Source organism: Haplochromis burtoni, unplaced genomic scaffold (assembly GCF_018398535.1).
Source record: "Haplochromis burtoni strain Fernald_Lab_line unplaced genomic scaffold, NCSU_Asbu1 Contig_526, whole genome shotgun sequence".
Taxonomy (NCBI): Eukaryota; Metazoa; Chordata; class Actinopteri; order Cichliformes; family Cichlidae; genus Haplochromis; species Haplochromis burtoni.
This window is the reverse complement of record NW_024582887.1, coordinates 343,955-349,621: the sequence shown is the minus strand read 5'-3', so window position 1 is coordinate 349,621 and position 5,667 is coordinate 343,955. Positions and strand designations below refer to the sequence as shown.

The 5,667-nt window shown below is 39.7% G+C and overlaps 1 protein-coding gene across 1 annotated transcript in view; it reads right to left on the bottom strand.

Moving 5' to 3' along the window:
• slc41a2a (solute carrier family 41 member 2a) overlaps positions 1-5,667 on the bottom strand; it is a 39,314-nt gene that overhangs the window by 31,290 nt on the left and 2,357 nt on the right. The gene's annotated exons all lie outside the window — the stretch shown is intronic.

Here is a 5,667-nt window from a genome sequence, read left to right as displayed (position 1 = left end):
TGTACCTCTGGTGCAAATTACTGACCTCTGTCATCATTTTAGGTGGGGGAACTTGCACAATCGGTGGCTGACTAAATACTTTTTTGCCCCACTGTATTTGCAGGTAACTTTAATAAGGCCGACATAAAGACTGTACTCCCAAAGTTCTATCAGCATGTAAAATGTCCCACCAGGGGAGAGAACACTCTAGATCATATTTACTCCAACATCAAGCATGCATATTGTAGGGATTAGAGAAATTATTTTACTGCTATTGTCCAGATTACCATTGCATTAATAATACAGTTTACAGTATTGATATTGTATTCAGATGTTTAAACATATTGGTACCCAATTAGCCTTTATTACAGGTGCAGCTATAACCACCTTAAACTGTTGAGTTGAATCTATATTCTTAAATGCTTTTGAATGCTTTTTATAATCTTAAATGTTTATAGGCAGATTACATTGCATTATATGAAAGGCTCACCTTTGAATATAATCTGGGCCTAAAAGTCTTGACAGGAAACTGCAGGTTTGCAGTTATATAAGAATATACTTTTATATTCTTTTATTAAAGATCACTTCCTCCAGGGTGGAGAGCTTCATGCCAACAACCACAACCAGGCTCCACCATCAGCCAGCAGGCCCAGCCAGGCTCCCCCATCAGCCAGCAGGCCACAGCCAGGCTCCTCCATTAAGCTTCTAGTAGTGGTTCTTGCTTAAGAGATTTATTCAATATATTACACATATAGTTTCAGTTGTGTACGTGCTGGCCTTCTGTCTGATGAAAGGTTATGAGCAGAGGTGAGACAAAGTGCAGCTGAGGTCGTGACATATACACACACACACACACACACACACACACACACACACACACACACACACACACAGTTGATAGATTTAGTTATAGGTGAGAGGTTAATCATGTTTTTCTTGCAACTGCGAAACTGTCTCTGCAAAAAAGAACAGTTTCTTGCAGGATGTGGGCCTGATGTTTCAGACGATAAGCGAGTGTCCGGCAGCGACAGAAAGACACCTGCCGTGGAGACGGAGACAATGTTCTTTTCAAACTGTGTTAAAAGTCATTGTGGTTTTGATTTGACGTATGCATGTATTGTATCTGATGACGCATGAGGGGGCGTTAACCCTGATGAATCAAAAGCAATCTGAAGTGTCTTTTTGGGTGGAGATCTACAGCTGATGTTTTGCAGTGTACATCTCACCACGCTGCGTGTGGTCATTAAAATCAATTGTTTGACCAAGCTCTTCTGGACCATGGTTGTTTTTACTCTCCTCCTCAATATTTGAACCCTTAACAGAGTCATACCCCTCCCCCACCTTGGCCAGTCCGACCACCTCTCCCTCCTGCCTCTTCCCAGCCTACACCCCCCTCAAACACAGTGCCAGGCCCACCACAAAAACTGTTAAAAGCTGGCCTGAAAATGCTCTCTCCAAACAGCAGGACTGCTTCACAAAATCAGATTAGAATCAGAACACCAGGACCTAGAAACTTTCACAGGATCAGTACTGGACTATATCAAGTTCTGTATTGGAACTGTGACTGTGGACAAAAGCATTTGGGTTTTCCCAAATCAAAAACCCTGCATACTTTCACCAGAATCTTGAACCTCTCACTGATCAGGCAGCCATCCCATCCTAGTCACTCTTGGCCTCCCCCCTCTCACATGTGCCTGGATAAAGAACTTTCTTACAAACTGACTCGGCCCTCATCTCTCCTCCACTCGCACACTGAGCACTGGGTCCCCACAGGGCTGTGTGCTGAGCCCCCTCCAGTATTCTCTCTACACCCAAAAATAACCTGGAACTGAACACTAAGAAAACCAAAGAGGTCATTGTCGACTTCAGGAGGCACAGCACGGACTCAACCCCCCTATACATCCTCATCTCCGCTGACATCTCCTGGACAGACAACATCTCAGCAGTAGTCAAGAAGGCCGAACAGTGGCTGCACTTCCTGAGGGTCCTCAGGAAGTACAAGCTGGACTCCAACTTGCTGCTGACCTTCTACCGCTCGTCCATTGAGAGCCTGCTAACATACTGCATCACAGTATGGTATGGCAGCTGCACTAAGGCAGACAGAGCGAGGCTTCAGAGTGTAGTCGAGGCAGCACAGAAGATCATTGGCTGCCCTCTTCCCCTCCCTGATGGACATTTATTTCTCCTGCTGCCTCAGCAGAGCAGCACACATCATCAAAAACTGTTCCCAGCCTGGTTTTAGCCTCAGCACAAAGACCCACAGCCTCAAGAACAGATTCTTCCCAAAGGCCATAACCACCCTTAACTCATACATGCGCCAATAACACAGTCCCACCCCCAATTTTCCCATTTACCTCTATAAACCACGACCGTGCAATACCAAATTCTATGTGCAATAACCCGAATCGTATATACATAACACTATTTATTTACATATTTACTTTTTTACTCTGGATTTTATATTTGTACATTTTATATACTTTTTCTGTTAATACTGTTCAGATGTATATAGTGCTGCAGAACTGTGCACCCCCCAGCCCACCCACACATGTTTGCACTGAGTTGGAGATGCTCTGTATCTCACTGTACAACTGTATAGTGATATTTGACACTTTTTTAAATAATTCATTTCACACGTTAGATAACTACCGTACTAATAATGGATCATCCCGCCAGTGGAGTTACCTGTAACTCTTTCACCAATCAGATATAGCCATCCAGTCACATGACCAGTGTGGAGATACAGAAATTATTTTACTGCTACAATATAACCCGCATTATTAACATTGCATTAATAATATACCCTACAGCATTGATATTGCATTAAAGATGTTTATTAAAGCTACTGCCACCATATTAACCTTTTTATTACAGGTGCAGCCATAATAATTTTATACACATTGCATGTTTGTGCTCATTCAGAGTTGATGCTCAGTCTATTAAAGAAGGTATTAAGCTTCGTGAAGCGCTATGTCTTCACATACTGTGTAGGTGACTTGGAGCACAGAAGGATTGCGCACACGCTTACGACACACATATAATCCAGAAACCTGTCCGGCCAAGGGCCTGAAATTCATTTAGCTTCTAACCGCATTTTAGTTTGCTTAGTAACAGATGACAGAAGACAAGTCAAGAAAAGGACAAGCTCTCAGGGACCATCTAGGCTTGCAACTCATTGCCGTGTATGGAAGGTGTTATAGAAAGAGGAACTTCTGTGTCTGTTTTTAGCCATCTAAGATGTACCTTTTAATCTAATCGATGTATTTGATCTGTAGTCGACGTGAGAAGGGGCGTTAACCCTGATCTTATAAAATCATTTTCAAGTGTATTCTTAGCAGGAGTCGTGTGCTGATGTGATGCTGCATACTTCTTCTCCTGCGTGTGTTTTAATAAACTCATTGTTTGATTGCACTCTTCTGGGCTTCTGTTGGTTTGTTTCATTGCTCAACCTTTTTTGGATTCGGGACACCAGTTACAAACTGTGACGGGCAGGGCGGCCTAAGCCTTTCAAACTAGCAGACACACGGAAAGAAGAAACACAGAAGACAACTGACCCAAAAACTCTGTAACATAAAAATGAAACTAGATCTTATTGATTTACTGCAAAAGGACTCTAGAAGTAAAAGTTGCACGGCTTTTGTCTTGCAATCTAATCATTCAAATTAATGGGTAGTTTTGACAGTTTTTTGCTGCATTTTGACAGGTTTATGACTTATAGTTTGTAAACAAAAAAAAGGGGTCCAGCTGGAGATTATTATTAGTTATGGATTACTTTGACAACACAAATTGTCCAAAGTTTTAGAAATTCCTAATTAGTAAGATTTGTGGTTAATTTTTTGCACTATAACTTATTTTCATAAAAGCCATAAAAATGTCAAGTAGGATTTATTACTTTTAACTGTAAGACTGGCACAACAGCCATTGTTTCTGATCCTACGAGCTGACCCTGACTGTCAAAGTAATGAAGACGGCCTATAAGGTCTGGGAATAATGCCCAGAAAGTTATGTTATGTTATTGGTTGTCATTTTCTTTGTGTTCTTTTCCTTCTCTGTTGTTGTAAAGTTTTGTTTTATTGTTTATATGACTGTTCAACAAACTCTGTTCTTTTCCAGAGGGTCTTTTTTTAGCGATTTGATTTTTAATTGGATCTTTAAAAAAAATGAATCTACAAGTGACAGGTTTGATAAAGTTTATATACAAGATCCAACAGTTTCTCTCCAGCTAGCTTAAGTGTCTGGTTTTTCAAATACATACTAAGCCTTTAAACAACATATGTTTTCCAGATCGTCTTTCCTGTGCATCTCTGTGCATTCTTGTGTGTCATAAAATGCAAGTTGCAGAGTCAAATGGAGACTGGAATCTTTATTGAGGCAATGCATCCAAGAGAGGCATCATTAATCTCTGCAGGGAAGGGCAACAGGAGAAGATGCAAACTGAAACTTTAAATAGATACAGGAGGTATTTATGAAGAGTAGAAAGGCTGGGATTAAAGAGCACACCTTAAACTATGTGTGAGGATAACAAAAGAAGCAAAGCAAAGGACAAGGCACCAGATACAGAGGACTAACAAAATAATACAGGAAGGAAGTGAATGGAGAATCTACAGTCGTTGCTCTGAACACTGAAAAGTCAACTCTGCTAGGTTTTACAATGGGTGATTTGCACTACCGTAACTCTTCGACCAGTTGGGACTTAGGAGACATTTCAAATGGTTAGTGAAAGAGAAGACGAGGTTTATGAAACATTACATGTGCATCATTAGAATGCACGAGCCATGACGGTTCAATCACAGGTAAGAATTGATGACGCATGAAGCAGAGATGCGGGTGAGGAGAAGTGGCAATGCCTAAAAACACCTGGAACTTTGTAATATAAAAGGGACAATATATAAAAAAACAGAGTGGTCTTAGGCTCAAAAAATGTTTTTGTACATATTTAGTATAGTTCATATTTAAAGCTGATGTTGTGTTACATTCGTTCATGTTGAATATCAGTTTCCACTTAACTATAAATCTGAAAAAACTGAGTCCATATTTTGTGTTTTTTCCCCACTTTAAACTGTTCCGTTGTCATAACAATACAATAATGTAAAATGACTGTCAGATATTGAAAGCGGAGGTTATTCTGAAAAGTGCAAAAACATTCACTTATAGTATGATTTCTGACCCTTTTACAGCCAAAATTACCAAAAAAGTCCAGGCTGCCTGTATGATACTTGGTAAATAAAGAGTTAATAAGGTAGTATGCTTTATTCCTACAGTGTCATTTGACTTCTAAACAATAGCGGTTTATTAAGGTATACATAGCAAGAAAAGGAAGCAGTTTACTATCAATTATTTACTATCTATTATAAAACACTACTCTTAAGCAGTGGTGTTTCAAAGACATCATTATGTTCTGACTTTATTGAGTTGCATTTTGGTAAAACCTATATGGATTTGGTAAAGTGATCAGAATAGGATTCCCTTAACTGGCAGTAATGTGTTTGAAAGTTCTACTGTGTGAAAAAAGATCTTGACTTTCTTTATTTATAACTTTATTATTTAAGTTTATTTCTGTTCATACTTTTAACTGTTGAAAATTATTCTGATAATTTAATCACCAAAACCAATCTCTGATGATAACGCCTCTGTGGTGTGTGTGTGTGTGTGTGTGTGTGTGTGTGTGTGTGTGTGTGTGTGTGTGTG